At 40.9% G+C, this 21,550-nt stretch overlaps 1 protein-coding gene across 1 annotated transcript in view; it reads left to right on the forward strand.

The window, feature by feature from the left end:
• Positions 1–21,550, forward strand: part of ARSB (arylsulfatase B) — a 180,136-nt gene that overhangs the window by 44,199 nt on the left and 114,387 nt on the right. The gene's annotated exons all lie outside the window — the stretch shown is intronic.

Below are 21,550 nucleotides of genomic sequence, written 5' to 3' on the forward strand. Positions count from 1 at the left end.
ATCAGAACCTAAATGAATGAAATCAGAAACCCTGGGATCTGGGCCCAGGAATCTTCATTTTTAACAGTAATCCAGGTGATTCTTCTGTATAGAGAAATTTGAGAACTTTTGATCTAGGGTAACTTATTCAAACCCTGGGAATTTACCTAATGAAGAATAGAGAGAGACAGACAGAACCCAGCAGCACCACCATAGAGGAGCCCTGACCAGATCCTGTTCAATCACACATCTCTACCTGAACAAGCAGAGTAAGTTATTCCAGAGCCTAGACTTTTAACATTTATTATCTGATTATCTTTCATAAAATTATGTGTGATTTAATATCTTAGAGCTATAAAGATTCTTAACTAATTCCCCTAAATCTTATGTCCCTTTCTCCCTCATATGTTGAATTCCCTTCAAAACTGGTACCAACAAATGGAGAACTCCTTCACAGTTTAAATGTACTTATTAGGCAGTTGGCAGACTTATAAATATTATAGAAATTCTGTGCCAGGAACAAAGTAATTTGATGCTGACAAATCAATCTCACTAAGTTCTTCAAACTCTTAAATGCATTTCTGACAAAGCTAAGGAAAACCTGTTAAGTGAATAAGTGATGTAGTGGATCCACACTGGCTTTCTCTTTGCAAATAGTGTTTTTTTCACCATAGAGGGGAATAACAACACATAGCTCAAAACTACAAGACGAGGACCATCTTCTCCCTAGCCAGAGGTCATTAACCCATTTCACCTCTTCAGAATTTTCATGTGAATGTCCATGCTAAAAGCATGTCGGATCACTTTTAATGTTTTATTAGTAATAGGCAGTAATGCATACGGATTTGTTGATTATTTTATTGAGAGAAAATAATAATCAATACATTTTAGAGGCCCCCAGAACAAAGTCTTGCATTTGTATTCTCTGTGACAAACCGTTGAATCCACAAGCCCAGAGTCTAAGGCAAAGATGCTTCTCAATGCCTATGTTTATCAGATCTTCCACGTTTTATCATAATTCTACTTATATACTATAATATAATATTGTATTATTGATGTTATGGATTTCTTAGCATGAGAAACATGAAATAATCTTTACTTTCACACTTCTATGAGAAATGGCCTTTCCCTGAGTTTATACTTAATGGAAAATATATATTGAACTGAGCATACTTATTGACTAAATTATAAGCTTTCCAATTTGTTTGGGTTTACTTCTGCCTCTTGTTTTGCACTCCATTTTAAAGGTCACACTTAAGATGGGTCCATTTCTTATATTGTACATTTCTCACAGAGCTCATTAGAGCCAAAAGTCCCTGTGGAGGCCAGGGGAGTGTTAGGCTGGACAGGCTGCACTGGAGGATGAAGCAAGGTGCAAAGGAGGTTCTACATAAAAATAATCACGTGGGAACCACAGTCACAGCAGGAGGAAGGGGCTGAAGTAACGTCAGGTCACCCCAGTTATAGACGCAAATACACAGTAGGCAACCAGAGGATGAAAGAGGGGACTGAATGGCCTAGGAATTATTAGTTTCTGAAATAGCAGAAAATAGATTGTATTTCAGGTGTTTTGTGCCTGGAATTTAAAAAATCAATGCCATTAATTATAAGTGGAAGATAAAAGTTTAGGAACCAGTATTTTCAGTTGACAAACAAAAGCTGTGTATTGTTTATACTCCTGTCTGCCAGAATGTCATGGGGATTGACTGTGTGGTAGTTTTTTTAAGAAAACAAAAAAATGAGGGTGACTTAGCTGCTAAAGAACCCAAACAATCTGATTCTTCCCCATTTTACTCTCCATGTGTGGGGTTCTCCTCGAGGCAGTGGTAACTGCTGTGCATGTGTGTGGAATATATTTGAAACAAGGCATTTGCTCCAATATTGGAGCATTCCAGGGCTAGCTTGTGCCGGCATTCTGTCCCAGATTCCTCTCCACTTTGGGTTTATAAAGTGATTGCTGTGGTTTTCCGACTTGATCTGAGGCCCCCTGGTAGGCAGCTGAGGAAAGGCTGCCGTCTCCCTCCTTCCCAGGAGCTTAAGGAGACTTGCTCTTCTAAGGAGGGCCTGGGAACCAGGGCCGAAGCTCTTTGTGGGAGATAGCCCTGCTGTGCTTGGCCTCTAAAAGGCTGCTCATCCTTTGCTTTCAGAAGCATGAGATTCCCCTGGCCAGGCCTAAAAACAATAATAATGATATATTTGAAAAAATCCCCATCGCGTCTCTTGCTGACTTTGGCAGTTAGGTACCAAGCATCAACAAAACACTGTATACAGAAATCTGCCTTCCAGGCGTGTTCCTTTCTTACAGAATAATCCTTAACCTAGTGGAGGTTCTTTTTTCATGTGTCCTTAATGAGAAAATATTTCAGAGATTATTGGCACCACGGGTTTGTTCCTTTCTGGCGGCTGTCACCCTTAACCAACTGTGGTCTCTATGATCTCTTTCCTATTTTTCTTTCACAGTATGGTCCACACTTAATCAACCCCTCCTAGGTTGACTGTGCCAAGTACGGTGATTTGTTCCTTTATTGTCTCTACTCCAGAACACTTTCTTATTTGGGAAGAGTTTTTAAAAAAGAAAAATGGCTTCAAAAAACTTAGCAAACATTAAAAATGGCATTCACTTCTGTGGAGACTACCAACGAAACCCAAAGCTATATCTGTTTTCAAAACAGCCTGTGATCTGGTAACACGTTCTGACATCCACAGACATACACACGTTCGTCAACAGTGTACAAGAAGGAAGAGAGTACTGTGTTTGGACTAAGAATGTTGGCTTTATGGTGCTGCTTTAAAATCCCACTTTGGTGTCATGTTTGATGTTAGAAGGTCTTTCTCGAGTCCAGAGGTGATAGAGCAGGCTAAATGGTGGGATCTGTTGAAAATCCACTTCCCAAAAGTACCCTGTGTGCAGTACATCGGGGAGTCTCACATCGGGGAGTCCCTGAAGGGAGGGGCATGATTGGTATCTATGGTGGGTTGTGATCATCACGCTATCACCATGTGAGGTCAGGTCACCTGACCATGTGAGTCGTCATTTTCTTCCTGACAACAAGAATTAGTCAGTTAATATGCATGACTCTCAATTTTATTTAGGACAATGTGTTGGTCCTGAAGAGACCAGAAGCTAAAGATGTGAGGCATAAGTATCACATTCCCTTGGGGCTGAGGCAGGGGCCAGGCAAGTGCATGGCTTGGAGAAGTCCTTTCCCGTGTCTGGGTCTCTGATGCATGCACTAGAAGGAGTTGTGCTTTTTCCCTGATCTCCAGGCTGAAAATCACTTAGTTCAAGGAGTGTGACAAAAAGTCTGTCGAGCCACTAGTCCAGCACAGTGCCTAGCACAAAACTCAGGAAATATTTGCAGGTGGAGGAGTGTGCTTGCATTCGAGATCCAGCAGCACACCCACCTACCAACAGGCCACAGGTCAAAGTCAAGTGAGTGGAGCTGAAAGATGAAGTTTGGAAGACAGCCTCTGGATCAGGGTCAGCAGCAGAGGCTTCATGAGAAGCTAGGGTATAAATTAAACTGTGCGTGAACGATGGATAAATATCAGCAGGTAAATGGAAAGAGAGGGCGGGGCATCTGGGGCATGGAGAGTGGCATGAGCAGACGAGCAGGGGGAGGGAAGCAAAGGTGTGTTCTGGGTGTGGTGACTAGGCCAGTCCAGCCTTCCCATTGGTGTTCAAAGGGACATCCAAAACCATGGATGTGTCTTCCTGGAATGTTAATTTTGCTTGAATGTAGAGAAGGAAAATTATTTAATTTAACTGGTTAGTAATTTAAAACATTTTTATATTAAAAGAAATGGGGCAAATTATGGAACAGAATACATTTAATTCCATGGATTTTTTTTTTTAATGTTCAAAATCTCAGGTTTCCACTCTTGATCATTTAATGGAAGAATTTAAAGTTCTTTAAAGGAGATCAACTCCATTCATTCACCAAAAATTGCCCACTAATCCTTACCTAGAGCTTGAGGCAGGAGGTGTGTTTCCTCGAAACTGCCAGTGGGAGGTGGGGCAAGCAGTCTAGCCCTTGGCCACATGGCCAAGGATTTTGCTTAGCTGTGAGAGAACCCCACGTGACACTGGGACACTGCGTGTCCTGGATGGCAAACCTTGATGGTGGTTGGTATGGCTCCTCTTAAAGGATGTGCCTTCGTCCCACACAACAGACGTGAAGTACCTTTGTGTGCAGGTCTGGGCCATGGAGTCTGCACTCTTGCTAAGAATGAATGCAGGGAGGCCTGGCCTCCTTGGTCTCCCTGGATAATGGAATGAAGGGTCTTCAGAGGCACTTCCCGAGTCTTCAATTTCCTTTCCTTTCTCCCCTGCTGTTCCTAAGCTCTAAATTCCTGTCTCAGCTTCTCCAGCCCCTCTGGCTCACTGCTCTCCCCAGGTCCTTGCCCCCTCGCTATTCCTTTGTTTTCAGCGTGTGTGGGTTGTGAATGATTAGGCAACTTAGATCACAGGTTTTGTTTTTCCTAAGCAAAGGCAAACCCCTCCCCTTGAAAGCTGTCTCCAGCTTTTCTCGGTTTTGAGAAAGCCACAGGCAGCCTCTCCAAGCTACAGTGGCATCTCAGAGGCCAACCAGAGGCCAAATTGTTGGTGGGTGAAAGAGCTTCTAGACCTCTCTTTACCATTTCTGTTTTCATTTCCATTTTTTCTGGCATATAGGTCAGATTGACTTTGTTATAGTTTTTTTTGTTATAATGCCAAACTCTGCCCAGTGTTACAGACAGCTTTCTTGTACCATGGTCATCTACTCACAAGTGAAAGGAATTAAGAAAACGTCAGGAAGAACTCAGTTAATCCAATACAAAATGGCTCACTAGCTTTCATTATTTGGGGAAGAAAAGGATCCAGATCTGTGCTGTCCAATAGGTGCCCACTAGCTGCAGAGGGCTATTGAGCATCTGAAATGTGGCTAATTTGCATTGAGATGTGCTGTAAGTATAAAATACTGAATTTTAAAGACTTGGTATGAAAGAAGAATGGAAAATAATATCTCAATAATTTTTTATATTGATTACATGTTGAACTGATTGGGTTGAATAAAATAGATTATTAAAATTAATTTTAAGGGCTTCCCTGGTGGCGCAGTGTTGAGAGTCCACCTGCCGATGCAGGGGACATGGGTTCGTGCCCCGGTCCGGGAAGATCCCACATGCCGTGGAGCGACTGGGCCCGTGAGCCACGGCCGCTGAGCCTGCACATCCGGAGCCTGTGCTCCGCAACGGGAGAGGCCACAGCAGTGAGAGGCCCGCGTACCGCAAAAAAAAAAAAAAAAAATTTTAACTGTTTCTTTTTACCTTTTTCAAAATGTGGCCACTAGAAAATTTTAAACTACATATGTGGCTCAGGTTATATTACTGCTGGACAGTGTTGCTCTAGATTGTAGCTTTGCAAGTAATTCATTCCTTGTGGGAGTTCCCCAGGGATTACTTATTGAAGATTTTCTCTCTTCATGATAAGATGAAAATAACACATAGTAGACTCTAAGGTTCTACAAAGCAAGAGCTGTGTCTGTTAACGTTCTTCTTTGGAGGCAGGAGTGGTGAGGTCATTTTGCTTAGGAGGCTTGCAAACTGGCTCTGAAGATGTTTCCGAAAACAGCCTTGAACACTGACAGCATCATTGAAATAAGGGTATTGCCTCCCAGTGACTCTACCGAAAGATGTGATTCCTTTGGTTGCATAAATCAGGGGTTGGAATATTGAAAAAAGAAAGAAGGCGGTCTCATTACTTGAAGTCCATATTACTCCAGTGGGTCTCAGCATGGACAGGCACTTGGACAAGAACCACGATCACCCCTATTACCATTTTACAAATGCAGAATGCAACATGATGGAGGCAAAAGTGGGAAAGAAAGTCTTTTCTAACTGCTCTAAAGAAACCCCAAAATATTTAACTTGTTTGCTGTGATGTGATAACACTCCTCCTTGGTGCCAGAAGAAATACTGTTACAACATAGAACAAATAGGATTGTGAGATCCGGGATCAACGTATTAGTAAATGCCCGTGCTGTATAACAGTTTCTTTGAAATTTTAATCATTATGACTTATATAGGTCGAAGATACACTCAAGGCCTCTGTATCCATTTTCAGTAATCTTTTTCTTTTTTAAGGTTATAAAATCTTTTCTTTTTTTTGGACAAGTTCACTATTAGGAAAGTATTTCTCCATAAAATAGAAGTAATCTTTTCCAAAACGGAAAGTTTTTTTGTTTTTTTTAAGATTTTATTTTCACTAGCAGTTTAGGCTCACAGCAGGATTAAGGGAACGATAGAGAGATTTCCTGTATCCTCCCTGCCCCCCACTCATGCGTGGCCTCCGCGCTTATCATATCCCCTACCCACCAGGGTGCTGTTGCTTCTTAAGATCTTTAAAATGTTCCCTTTGTTTTAGCGCCCCATTGTCTTCTAATTCTCTGGGGTAGATAAGAAATAATTATCACCTTTTTGTAAATAGGGATATAATCCCAAGGGAGGTGATTTGTTGAAAAGCATAGGTGACCAGTAACAGAAATGGTTTGAAAACTTAGCTCTTTTGCTTTGCATTCCAGCTACTACATTCATAGTATCACATGGCTCTTTGAGAAATCGAGTCTTTTGTCCACAATAGAACATGCTGCTCTGAAAAGTGAGGCGGCGTATCTCATTTTCAGTTGCACTTCTTTTTATTAAATTCTACACTGCACTTTGTTCAATAGTGTAGTTATTTATACAACGTTTAGAAAGTTAAGAGAAGTAAATTGAATTCTTGATCTTGGTACTTTTACTTTCTTCCTAACAGCAATAAAAAAAAGATTTAGGCATCCTTGCTGGCTTCTTGGAGGCCCAGTTGCTGTGAAGCTGTGATGCCTTCGTTATCACATTCCCACTGCTTGAATCGTCAGCTCATATTCTTGAAGAATTTAATCAATCTTAGTGCTGTGTATGACAATGGCATTTATTTTCTCTGCACGAAGTTATTTACTTTTTCTCTTAGATGGCTCTCCCTTTGTTGATAATCTTTTCTCAAGTCCTGAAGCACGGATTGATTTTGGAGCTTCAGGAAGATCAGTGGTTACATGGACTGAGGAAACTGGTGTTTAGTGCACAGTCCGTGTAACCATCAACGAGGGATCCTGCTGAGAATTGTAGATGAGAAAGATGTGATAGGTTGTGAGAATAAGGGGCTCCAAGCGTGGGGATTCAGAAAGGAGCGGACATAAGCATTCTCTTCCTTGGAGACACCTGCCAATCAGCCAGAGTTTGTTTCCTTAAGCGTTCAGGGCTTGAAACATGTCAAGAATCTTGAGAGTATGTTTGCAAGTGCAGAAATAAGAGTCAGTGGATCTTTCTTACACAGTGTGTGAAGAGGAAGAAGTAATAAACAGTTTGGAAAAGAAAAATGATTTTAAATGTTGGTATTTCAGGACAGTGCTTTGTTTTTAAAGTTACATGTGATTATCTCACCTCCAGTTCAGTGTATTCCATGCAGCCCATTCAACTCTTACCATTGTACGCTTTTACTATTCTTGGCCTTGGGAATACATCGCTCATCATAGGAACTTAGTAATGGACCTAGATTTTCTCCCAACTCAAAAGAACACTCAAAATTGATATTCCATTTTAACTCCAAAAGACTGCCCAAGTCAGATGCCTGATGGAGCAATATAATATGCCAACAAAGATTCCAGTTTCAGTCCATCTAGAATCCCCTGGAAAATCAACTACTTGGCATACTGGGAACAGGGAGAGGCTAGGAAGCCAGATCTGGGCAAAGCCAGGAATAGGGGCCTAGGCTGCCTACGGGATTGTCTTCCGAGGTTGGGGCAGAGTCTGATTTATAACAGACCAGAAGACATGGCAACTCAGGGGCCCATCTTGGAGAGACAGTGTAGCAAATGGTTAAGACAGAGCAGGGGCTGTCTAATCAGACAAACCCGAGTTCAGATCCTCGTTCTACCACTTACTAATTGGGTGACTTTGGGTAAATTACTTTTCTGAGCATCAGTATTCTTGTCTGCAAAATGGGGATAACGCTTACTTACAGGACTATTATGAGAATTAAATAAGATAATTCATGTAAAGTACCTGATACCAGGCCTGGTGTAAGGAAGGAATTTGATAAATACAGCTATGATTATTATTACCATCACTATCTGAGCTTTTTACCTTTTTACACTGGTTGACCAGGACACCACAGCATTAATCTCTGGGCAATATGTTATTGTACAAATATTGTAGCTGTGTTTAGGTTCCAAAGGTCCAGGAACTCTCTGTACTACATTCACAATGTTTCTATACCTCTAAAACTGTTCTAAAATTAAAAGTTTTTAAAAATACATACATACATATACATATATGTGAGAATAAGGGGCTCCAAGTGTGGGGATTCAGAAAGGAGCAGATATGAGATATATATATATATATATATATATATATATATATATATATATATATATATATATATATATATAAAATATTTGAAAGGCCCTTAAAAATCAAATCAGATGAAGTCTATAAACTGAAAAGGAATATTCCTGAAAAGTTTCCATAAGTATAATTCCACTTAAAATAATTCCACTTTAGTTGACATGTGTTGGTATTGGTATTGGTAGTTTTAGTTCCTAGTAGTACCATCAGAAGACCCTGATGTGCCAATATTTAACTATGAAATTGCATGTGGAATTTTTAGTTGCTACATAGGAGATACCTTTCCAAAGAGAAATAATAAATCTACCCTTTACTAATAAATCTACTCTATACCTCAAACTTACAGTTATAAACTATGAATTGTCTTTAGGATTGAAAGGATGTCTCATGAAGGTGATGGACCAACATGAGGAAGTATGGTGACAGTTTGAGCTGTGCCTTTCTCTTGGTTTGTTCCATTATAAGTTTCTAAGAAGTTAACTGACTTTGGCCAAATTTGATTGAAGAGCATTCAGTTTTCCTTGATTCTGGTCAAACCTGTGGTTTAATTTGCCACCTTTAAACACAATTGCATTCAAAAAAGGATTTCAAATGGATATGTATCTTATCATAAATACATTTCAATGAAATTAAGTAGGTGGTTGGCATAGATAATGGAAGAAAAGTGATGATAATTACAGAATTTGATTCGAAGTTTCTTTGTGGTTGATTGCCAGGCATTATTTAGCTTATGTTTTTCTCGACAACAGAAAATTATTAGGAATACAGTTAATATGGTCTTTTGGTTTTTTTACACTAGGTCTTCATTGGTTATCTATTTTATTTTATTTTTGAATATTTATTTATTTATTTTTGGCTGCATTGGGTCTTAGTTGAGGTACGCTGGCTCCAGAGCACATGGGCTCTCTAGTTGTGGCACACAGGCTCTCTAGTTGTGGTGTGCGGGCTCAGTAGTCGTGGTGCGCAGGCTTAGTTGCCCTGCGGCATGTGGAATCTTAGTTCCCCGACCAGGGATCGAACAAGTGTCCCCTGTGTTGCAAGACCGATTCTTAACCACTGGAAGACCAGGGAAGTCCCTGGTTATCTATTTTAAATAGAGCAGTGTGTACATGTCAATTGATACACGTAAATTGGTATAGCCACTATGGAGAACAGTATGGAGGTCCTTAAAAAACTAAAAATACAGTCACCATATGATCCAGCAATCCCACTCCTGAGCATATATCCAGAGAAAAACATAGTTTGAAGGGATACATGCACCCCAATGTTCATTTCAGCACTGTTTACAGTGGCCAAGACATGGAAACCACCTAAATGTCCATCGACAGATGAATGGATAAAGAAGATGTGATACATATATACAATAGACTATTACTCAGCCATAAAAAGAATGAAATAATGCCATTTGCAGCAACATGGATGGACCTAGAGATTATCATACTAATTGAAGTAAGTCAGACAAAGACAAATATATGGTATCACTTATATGCAGAATCTAAAAAAAAATGATACAAATGAACTTATTTACAAAACAGAAACAGACTCGCAGACTTAGAGAATGAACCTGGGGGGAGTGGGAAGGGTCGGGGGAGGGATAGACTGGGAGTTTAGGATTGACATGTACACACTGCTATATTTAAAATAGGAATATAGTTAATATAGTCTTTAATTTAAAAGAAACTTTGGGGGCTTCCCTGGTGGCACAGTGATTAAGAATCCTCCTGCCAGTGCAGGGGACATGGGTTCGAGGCCTGGTCCGGGAAGATCCCACATGCCGTGTAGCAGCTGGGCCCGTGTGCCACAACTACTGAGTCTGTGCTCTAGAGCCTGCAAGCCACAACTACTGAAACCGCGTGCCACGGCTACTGAAGCCTGCGTGCCTGGAGCCTGTGCTCTGCAACAGGAGGGGCCGCCGCGATGAGAGGCCCACGCACCCTGTGAGGAGTGCCCCTGCTCGCTGCAACTGGAGGGGGCTCGTGTACAGCAACGAGGACCCAACTCAGCTAAAAATAAATAAATAAATAAATAAATAAATATATATATATATATATATTAAAAAAAGAAAGCAACTTTGGTACAATGTATCCCACTATCCTAACATTGTATTAAAGAGGGCCTTTGAACTTGAATTCCCTCTATATGGAACTCTCTTCATCTTAACCATCTCAGGGCTGATAGCTCGTCATTTTAAGTCTCAGCTAACAAGTCAACTCCTCATTTGACGTTGCCTTCCCTGCCCCCTCGCTCACTGTCTATCCCATCACAGCGTTGGTTTTCTTCAGAGCACTTATCACAGTGGGAATTATCTTGTCTGCTTGTTTTTTTTCTTGTTTATCAAATTAAGTTCCAAGGGAGCAAGGGCCTCATCTGTCTTATTCATCACTATATCCCCTGTGGTCAGAACACTGCACATAGTAAACTGATACTTTAAGTTTTATTTTGCAATGCATATGTGTAGGCATATATGCATTTATAATTCCTGGTAGAAAACAGGCCAGAAAGATCCCCCCCATAAACGAGTAACAATCTCCAGTTACTAAGTCCTTTTCCCATTCCGTACTCTGTTACTGATTTCCTTAGACACTTATATTGCTTTTAAGGCATGATAAATGATACAATTTAATAGGAAAATGATAAATCTCAAGAAGAAAACTTTGCATTAAGATAACATTTTATCTACAGAACAAATTGGTATTTTAGCTTCCTCCTTATCTTTTGGGTTTTGTCAGTAAGAGAAGAATGACTTGGGATGACATGGGCAGTTTGGGGGTAGGATTCCTAGGGTTATCTCAGTGACCTCTTGTTCTACCTAAATATTCCCAGAAGACAGGCAAGTTTAGTGTTTTACCACAATAACCCAGAAATTTGATCAAATCTACTCTTGGCTTTAAAGAAAGCTTGTCCATGTGCCCAGACCCAGACTTCTTTGCTCTGGAATGGAACAAGCCAGGGAGGAGCTTTCTCTTTCTCCACAAAAGTCAGGGCACCTTGATGTAGTTGGCCACTTATCTGCCTTGGAACTTGCATGAGAAGCCTTCACAGAACTGCTGAGATCCTGAAAAGAAATGTAGGGTAGAGTGTGTGTTTATTATCACCTATTCACATGTGAGATGTACGTATGTGTCAGGAATATTTTGAGTTTTGTGGGAGCCATGCCTCACTTATCACATGGCCTCCTCATCCAAGACTTCAGTTTCCTATTAAAAGTATAATAGCTCATTTAGCTTAGAGGATATTTGTAATGAATGCTGATCTCAGGATATAAATCAAGTCACAGACTAAGATTACATAGGGGCAAGTCAACATCCACTTAGATCTGACAGATGTCAGATTCCATTTTACCTTCGATTTTACATCCTCTCCCTTCTTTTCTTTTTTTCCCTAGTGAATGCAGCCTTCGTGTTTAATAGCGAGCCCATTTGACCTTCCCCATTACTGCCTCTAGGGCATCTTTTCTCTTAGTGTATAAAGGTAGCTTGCCTCAGACTGACCTGAACAAAATGCTTTACTTATCATGATCCTCAATGTAGAGGGTCTTTTCTTGGGATCACTGGTTTCCTTTTAGTTACAGTATAGATAGAGCTCAGAAGTGTCCCTTAGGCCGTGACTGATGAAACTCAAAAAAAGAAGCCAAGGGCCTAGATGTGTCCGCTGGATAAACTGTGTCCATGTTAATTGAAGTGGCAGCAGTAGTTAGTTGGTCAGGTAGTTATCAGATAACTCAAGAGGGTATCCAGGAAATGAATGGGAAACAGAAACCAAACAGATTGCACGTTGATCGTAAAGACCAGATTTATTTGGCAAAAGGGAACGTTTCTACCAGAATTGAACTATGTCTCTTCTGGTCAGAAATACACAAGTAAAGAATTAAGAACATGCTCAGGGGCTGAAGAAACTAGTCTGTTGGTTGGAAAATTATGTGGAAAATTAATAGGAATGTTTAATATCCATCAGAAGACTTTCTTGAAATATAATGAATATAAAGTGTCTCAGTGGCATCATACGATTCTGAGTATTTGGGGCCACTCCATTCAGGTATGTGGGCCACCCTGTTCCAACAAGGTGGGGCTTAGACAGGGATTGGTGGAAACATTGAGGCCTTGTTTCACTTTCTATTTTTTAATAATTTGGCTCTAAAATGTACTTTTCTCTCTAAAAGTACTTCTCTGTTCATTTCTTTCTTCTTTGTAAATTAACATTTAAAATAATACTTTCTAACCTTTGGATTCCAGAGTAGACTTTACTTATACAATGAGCCACACTTATTTTAGATTTAATATCAGCTTTTGAAAGAAATCCTTAGTATCCTCATTAGTTTATTTAAAATTAATCATGCTTCTGATAAAAAATTATACTTGATAATGGTAGAAAACTGGAAAACTATTGAAAGGTATAGAGAGGAAACTAAATTATCCATTATTCTACTACCCAAGGTAAATACCTAACTTTCTATGGCAACAATTTTTCTGATATTAAAAATTACTTAAAAACATGATTTTTAACAATAGCAGTCATTTTAAGAAATCATGCTTTGGGTGACTCCAGCTAGAAAAGAGAGGGTTTTGGGGGGTTTTTCATTTTGCTAAAATTTTGGGTTTCTCAATTTGATATTTTGGCATAAACACTTACACATAGTGACAGAGAATGATTGTGATGTATCTAGGATGGCAAGTCTGTAAATTTCAGCTCCAAGCGCAAATATACAACACTGGGCCTATATTGAAATATGGATAAAGAGACTCAAATGTGCTTTTGTAAAATAAACTGTTAGGAACCAGGACGTCTGTGTCTGATCCTAGCGTGAGAAGCATGAGACTCAAATGAAATAAATAGGCTCTGTCATACAATAGGACATGAAAACTACCAAGTCCACCCCAAACTGCTGCTTTTGTCTGTGACTCAGCCTACTTTATGATACTCAAAGTGAATTAAAACTACCCTTTAAAAGCCTGGTTCCCGTCATGATTTTGGCTGGCAAGAAATGGACTGATGAAGGAGGCACTGCTCTGGCTGACCAGGACACATTCGTGGATCCCACTGACGCCCTGACTCCTGTCCCCAAGCTCTCAGTGTGTTTTCAGTAACCATGAAACAATCTTTTAGTGATCAAAATTATACGTCGATTCTTCTTTCTAATGCCTCAAATATTCTTTCAGCAAAGCTGCTTTAAAATTTATTTCTGATTGTATGTTTGGTTTTTATCAAGAAACGGGAATGGATAGTGGGAATGTGAATTGATCCCAAGAGAAAAAAGTTCCCGTAACATGTAAGTGCCTTAGTCAGATAGTTGGAGAAGCTCCTGCCTGACCCTCTGTTCCATATTTTGACCTCAAAACATACCTTCCCCTCGGCCGTGTGATGTCACGTTGTCTGGTTGAGTGAAATGTTGCCGTTGCAATTACTTGGATGGGTGCAGTGCTTCCTGACCCACCTGCTGTGTTGGTAAACCCGAAACCGTCCTGGCAAGCATGTTTATTTGCTTTTCCCTGAAATGTGCTGTCCCTTTTTACCTCGTGCCGATAAAAACTGACAGGTCCTTTTCCTGCTAGCCAAAAGCAGTGATGGGAACCAGCTGGAAGATACGGCCCTTAAAATGTAGTTTTAATTCATTTTGAGTCCCATAACGTAGGCTGAGTCACAGACGAGCTGGGGGCCTTACCAAATCACTCCATGACCTCACTTTCCCTCTGGCAAACCTCTCTCAGTGCAATACGGTAATCTCGCAGATGGAGTATCAGAAACAGCTTGCTTGAGAAGAGCTTGCCTGTGAGCTGTTAAGGCTGCCAGATGGCATCGCTCTAGTCCATCTTCTCTCTTTTTCCTTATTCTTCAAATACATATGGTCTTCATGTACTACAACAATGTTATTAACCAACCTCACCACAACCACTTAGGTTGTAGATAACGAAGGCTTGGTTACATAACCATTCATTAGAAGCATGGTTTCGGAATTGATGAAAGCTGTATTGACTCCTCAGTTTCTTAAAATGGATACTTTGAATGAAACCACTGGAATCTCCAAGATGATTATTGACCTTACTGTTGTGTACTGAGATCTCTATTTTAAATTCTCCCCGATTACCTTTTTTTTTTTTCCTATCTTTCAAATTATTATTGCCATTGTAGTCAAATAATATGATAGAGATTTGGATGGGCTTCAGGAAAAGAGTTTTGTTTTGTTTTGTTTTGTTTTTTTGCGGTACGCGGGCCTCTCACTGTTGTGGCCTCTCCCATTGCAGAGCACAGGCTCCGGATGCGCAGGCTCAGCGGCCATGGCTCACAGGCCCAGCCGCTCCGCGGCATGTGGGATCTTCCCAGACCAGGTCAGAACCCGTGTTCCCTGCATCGGCAGGCGGACTCTCAACCACTGTGCCACCAGGGAAGCCCAGGAAAAGAGTTTTTATTGTGGCTTTGCTTCTAACTCGCTGTGCAGTTTCTCGCATGCCATTTAATCTTCCTTGACATCATCATCTTTGTGTTGATTTCTGAGATATCATTTGAGACTTTGTGGTCCAATAATGAATTCAAACACCCTTTTCTACAGGGCAGAACCTGCCTTCTAGGTAGGTTTGCAATCTTCTCTGTATTTCCAAACACCTTGAAAGCCCTCTCTGAAGATTCTGGTTCCCCAAGTGATTCTGTAGTGTAGCCAGGATGAGGACCACTGTGTAGAGTAGGGGCTCATTATCATAAAAATTTCTACTTTGCCACATTTTTTTATCCTTAAGTAAAGGTCAATTTTACCCTTCAGAAAATAACTACTTTTATAATTCTTTTATAATTTAATCCTCACAGAAGTTAAGGTCCAGCCATTTTCTCTTTGTGTGACTTTTGTGAATGTTCTGCATGGATTCAGTACCCATTTCTGTTCTTGCTTATTTTTCCACTCTCACTCGTCAACCACACTTGACCAGTGATTCAAAAGAACAACAGGGCTTTCCTGGTGGCGCAGTGGTTAAGAGTCCGCCTGCCGATGCAGGGGACACGAGTTCGTGCCCCGGTCCGGGAAGATCCCACATGCCGCGGGGCGGCTAGGCCCGTGAGCCATGGCCGCTGAGCCTGCGCGTCTGGAGCCTGTGCTCTGCAACGGGAGAGACCACAACAGTGAGAGGCCCGCAAACCGCAAAAAAAAAAAAAAAAAAAAAAAAAGAACAACAAAAAAAGATGCAGAGTAAAGCTGGTTGACTTTAACGTATCAGCCATTCAGTCTCTCTCTGGAGAAATGGTTTTCAGAGTGTGGTCTCAGAAGCATCATCATCACCATCACCAGGGAACTTCTTTGAAATGCAAATTCTCAGGCCCACCTCTGGACCCGAAACTCTGGAGGTGGGACCCAGCAATTAACATACCTTCTAGGTGATGCTGGTACATTGCTGTTTGAGAGCTGTTCTAGAGAGATTTTATATTTTCAGAGAGTTGGATTTTTTTAAGTGTGCTTGGATATTTTTGAAATAATCATTGTCCAAACTTACATGCTCTGGAAATAAAAGGGGTATTACATTTCTAAAGGGGGTATTTCTCTGCCTTCCTTTTTTTAAAAAAATATCTTTTAGAAGTGTTCATATTCCTTTCTGTTCTTAGAAAGCCTATTCATATCTCTGCCTATTTGCATGCTGAAATTTCAGTCTTAAGTTTGTTCTATTATCATGATCTATTGTGACACAGGATACAATAGATGGAAAGTGACTGGTAAAACATTTATTTAATTTCTACTCTTGTATTTGTTTTTTTTTTTAAATTGAATCTTCCAAATGGCATGTTTCTTCCTTTAGAACCTAGACAAGGATGATTTTTTTAAAAGTTATCCTCAAACAAATGAGATTGTTCCATAATAGACCCAGAGGTTGTCTATGTCCCTTGTCAGAGGGACATTTTTACTTAAGTCGAATGCTCTCTGGAAGAAGGTGTGAGCAGAAGCTAATACCATGAATTAGAGGATGAAGAAGAAGATAAGGGCATCTGGTCCTCAGTGAGGAATCTTTGACCCAGAAGCCTTTTGTGGTGGCAGAAGTAGACTTCCAGTCCCAGGCTCTACTCTTCCAATCCAGTATTCTCTGCACGAAACGTCACTGCCATCAGGACCGTGCCGTTTACCTAATTGGTTGAATTTTTGTCAAAAGCTTGATCCAAGTGAGGTTTTCTTGTTTGTTTTAATATATAAAGCGTTTGCAAGTTCTTTCAAGGGCAGCACATAGCTTTGTTTAACTCCCTCAAGCCCTCTCATCTCTGTCCAGCTGCACCAGGAAATTCAAGGTCTAGCCAGAGGCCCCCGAAGAGTTAAAAAAAAAGACAACCCGCCTGCAGAGTAGAAGAAACTGATGTCAAAAACATATGTTCCTCTGCGGGGCCTCGCTGGATTCCTAAGTCTGGATAAAGCCAGTGTGTATGCATGCACGTCAAAAAGAAAAAAAAAACAGTCTTGGCCAGTGTCGTGGAGCAGTGAAGTGTTGTCCCTCGTCTGCAATTCCTCTTGAGTCCCTGCTGCATGGGAGCCCTGCCGGAGGGCTCCCGGGAGGCTGGTGGCCCTCACACTTGAGCCTTTAACTCAGAACGCCCCGCGAATCCCTTGTTTTCCTTGTGAGTGTTCCGGCTGAGCGGCCCGTACAGACCCTGCCCGTTTTCATTGGCTTCGGGGGTTGTTTTTGGAGTGGCTAACAGCTGTCTGCCAGGCTGTCTGAAACTGCCTTCCTGTGCTCTCTGCCGCTGCTCAACTTCACAGAACTATTGTTCCTGTTGAGCCTTTTTCTTAAAATCTTTCCCAGCTGTATCCTGATATGGTAAACCACTTAAATTAGCTCCAGATTGTTCTGTTTATTTTGTGTTAGATAAGCGACAAAATACAGTCCCGGCAGCCAGCCAGGAGGAGGGTGGAAGTGGGGGGATGGGGATGGAAGGACACTAGCAAAGTCTTTTACAAAAGGTAGAGTTCCCAGACAGAACCGTGAAAAGGCACAAATGTGATGCAGTCACGGGTCCTGCCATTTACATGTGATCCTGATGGGCTGGCCCAGTCATAACTTTGGATCTGAGCACACCTCAGTTCAGAAAAGAAAACCAAGACCCCAGCACTAAGTCACACAAGCAGGAAGCTAAATTTCTATTATTGGAAATAGATACAGTATCTCTGTCAGCCACAGGTCTGGTTGCGGGGCCAGCTGTCCACATACCATGCTTGATGCCCTGATGGTGACAGTGTCTCTTTTGTTTATTTATTTAATCATCCGTCGGTAGCTGATAGGCTCAAAACTGGCTGAAGTTCACCAGCCTCCCTATATGCTCAACAATTGAAAACATTCTCTGCTGTGCTGTAATTTAAAGCTAGAAACCCAAAGATGTTGAGTCACCAGCATAGGCATTTTCCACACAGCTGCAAGAGAAAATCCACAATGGACTTGGCCATCTGTGCAGCCGTTCTACCCGTGGCCTTTCCTCCTCTGTGGCTGTCTGCTCACAGGGGCTCTCCGTGCAAAGCCTTCCTGAATACTTCACAAAAAGTATTTTCAAATATAATAGATGCTGTCCTCGAATGAAGATACTGCCTTTGTGATTGTAGGAATAAACCCAAATAAAATATGAAGACTAAACTTCCGAATGTTTTAACTCAGCTGAAGCACACGAACAGTGCCAGCAACCAGCTGAGTTACAACCATTATTGAGAATTTTGTCTGTGGTAATTCAAGACTCCCCAGGAAAGATCCCATGACTCACTCCAGCATGACTGGGCCTCCAGTCCTCACTCTGAACCAAAGTCCTGGAAATGCTTTTTACCAAATTGAGGGAAGGGGAGGGAAGAACAGGGTCAGAAGTAATAAAATGCCCTGAGAAACTGCCTCTTAGTTTTCCTTTGGGCAAATAAACTCAATGCGTAATAAAAATGTACAAAACCAACTTTGGAAGAATAATTACCCCATCAAGCCCTCTCCCCCTTGGGTGGAATGTGCCTTTTCCTCTCCATCAAGGTCTGGCCCAAGGTTGAACGGCCTCCATGTCACCCTCTCTAATTCCCCAGTTTTCATCTCTCTACTTTCTCTATATCCTTTTAAAGATATCATCTCTCTACTTTCTCTATATCCTTTTAAAGTCTTCTATCTTTCACCTGGGCTGGGCTTCTCATGTCCCTTGAGAGCAGGGACCGTGTATTGACCCTCTGTTGTCTTTTCCCGCAGTGCTGACAGCAGTCATGGGCACTGAGCAGGTGCTCACTTAAGGCCTTTCAAATAATAGTTTTCTTTTTTATTCTTAACCTGGCATGAGGTGTCGTTCATTCTGTTTCTATGTAAATTCAGGCAAAGGTAAAAACAACAACAACAAAACAAAGACGAACAGCAGCAAAACCCAGGACCAGACATCACAAGTCCCATGGGCCTATTCTCATTAAAATCATGAGCGTACCCTACTGGTGCTGGGCAGGATGGACCGGCCACGTAAAGCCTGTCTCTCTCGTGGATTACAACTAAAAACTCTGGACAATACAGGAAACAACTGCCTGGGGCACCTAAAAAGTAAACAACAGCAAGCAAATGGTGAACAGGGCTGAAGTCAAAGCTTCACCAATCCCCTACACCCGGGGTGAGTTTTGTGGACTTTGTTTTCACTCCTCCGTCTCTCGGCTTTGACCCAAGGGCTGATGGAATTATGGAACTATGAAGCAGGTGTTGGCAGCAGAATCTACAGGTGAAACCCCCTATTTCCGACCAGAGGTTTGGGAAAGGAGTCTTTTGCTAGAAAATATAGGGGAATTCACATTTTATTTGTTTCTTTTTTCTCTCTCTCTTTTCTCTCCTGACCCTGCCCCAAGGCCAGCCCCACTTGAGGATCTGCATTGCTTTTGTGGTAGTGGTTTGGGCTCCTAAAATGCAATAAGAAGGTTCTTTCTGACCACAGGACCAGGGAAAAGGGGCCCCTTTTGTCCAAAGAGAGTAAGAGGATCCTATTACTTTATCTCTCTCTCTCATTTTGCTACTTTGCTCCGAAAGACAACCTCAGTTGTGTTTTTAGGAGGCTAAAATCTGAGAGAAACCTGTCTTTCTGACCAGAGGAGCCAGGAAAAGGGAACGCTGGGGGCTGGAAAGTATAGGGGAATCTCAGAGAGGAAAGAGCTGGAGAAGAGGATCCCCTGATTCTGTGTGTAAACTGACATAAGTCCCAGGCTCAGCTCCAAGATGCGCAGGTGTCACACAGACCCAAAGAAGTAAAGCAAAGACTTCAGGAACTCACCTGTGGTATAAGTCACTGCCCGAGTCCCACACTAAACCCTGGGTTGGACACACACTGGGTAAACCCAAATGTCATTGCAAAAACTTTAAAAACCAAACTGATATTAGGACCACTGTCCACAGACAAGACAGAACTTGTACTCTGAATCTAATTGGGTTAGTTATAACTATTCTCCATGAGATAAACTTGAACACTCTTGAAATGAATGGAAAAATAAAAATTCTCAAGAGAAATAGGAAGGGAAAAAAAGAACCGAATTGAAATTTTAGAACTGAAAAATACAGTACCTGAAATTAAAAATTCACTCTATGGGCCCAATAGCAGAATGAAGATGATAGAGGAAAGGGTCAGTGAACTTCAAGATAGATCAGTAGACATTACACAGTCTGAAAGACAGAGAGGAAAAAGATGAAAAGTTGAGCTGAGGGACCTATAGAACAATATCAAAAGGTTTAACATTTATGTCATTACAGTCCCAGAAGAAAAGGAAAAATATTGGTGCAGAAAAAAAGTACGTGAAGGGATAATGTATGAAAACTTCACAAATTTGGTGAAAGATACATGTATAGATTCAAGAAGCTCAGTAAAATCAGATCAACCCAAAGAAAACCACATCTACTTTGTAATCAAACTACTGAAAACCAAAGATGAAAAAACATCTCGAAAGCAGAAATTCTGATCATGGGGATTTACCCAAGAGGAATGAAAACATGTTTGTACAAAAACCTATGCCCCCATGTTTATAGCAGCTTTATCAATAATTGTTAAAAACTGGGAAAAAAACTCAAATGTCCTTCAACTAGTAAATAAATGAAACTGTGGTACATCTGTACGGTGGACTATTACTCAGCAATATAATGAACCATTATACATGCGCTAACTTGCATGAATCTCAAATGCATTATGCTGAGTGCAAGAACCAGACTCAAAAGGTTACACACTGTGTGATTCTTCCTATATGACATTCTGGAAAAGGAAAACTTTGAAGATGGAAAAAACATCAGTTGTTGTCAGGGGTTAAGGGTTGGGTGGAGGATTTGACTATAGAGGGGTAGCACAAGGGACTGATTCTGGGGTGATGGAGTTGTTCTGTATCTTGTGTTGACCTTAAAAGTTATTTTACCAGCAAAAATGAGTTTATTCAGGAATGGCGAAGAACTGCACATTCAAGACAAGCAAGATACAGCAAAAGAATAGGCAAGTCCAATAAAGGAGAGGGATATTATTTTATAGAGAAAAAGGAAGAAGTTGGGAAGGGTTGTTTTGAATCAAAGTCCATTGGAGAAAAGTGAGAGTTCGAGGTGAATGTGGTTTTTCATTGGCTGAGTCGCTGAGGTGGTCGATTTCTTATAAGAGATACAATGTATGTCTTTTCCTGTTGAGGTCCGGTATGTGATGATTCTTTCCTGTTGGTGATTCTTCTGTTGGGGTCTGTAATTGACAGTTCTTCCCTGAAATTGACGTTGAGTGGTACTGTGTGAGAACTTCCCCTTCTGGCCTTCAACTCCATTTTAGTGAGTCTTCCCTTTATTAATTTTCACATTCAATTGTGGTGCTAGATATATGACTTCATTTGTCAAAATTCATAGAACTACACACCAAAACAAGTGAATTTTACCGTACACAAATCAGAAAATAAAAAATAAATCACTAGCACAGTATTTCATATCTGATAGGGTTAATATATCTTCATATGACTCATGAAGAATGGAAAGATTCATGTAATCTCTTATCTATTTTGAAGTCATTTTCCACTTGATTCCACATTTAAACTTGCAGGAAGCCAAAAATGGAATAAACAATGAAGCAGTCTCTTTGGGTACATACAAAAGCTTTCCAAAGGAAAATTTTGTGTCTCACATGCCAGGCAGATGTTTTGTAGGGTCAGCTTACCACAAAAGGCCCTGATGAAAAACTGAGGTATAAAAAGTAG

The sequence above is a fragment of the Delphinus delphis genome, chromosome 3 (genome assembly GCF_949987515.2).
Source record: "Delphinus delphis chromosome 3, mDelDel1.2, whole genome shotgun sequence".
Lineage (NCBI taxonomy): Eukaryota > Metazoa > Chordata > Mammalia > Artiodactyla > Delphinidae > Delphinus > Delphinus delphis.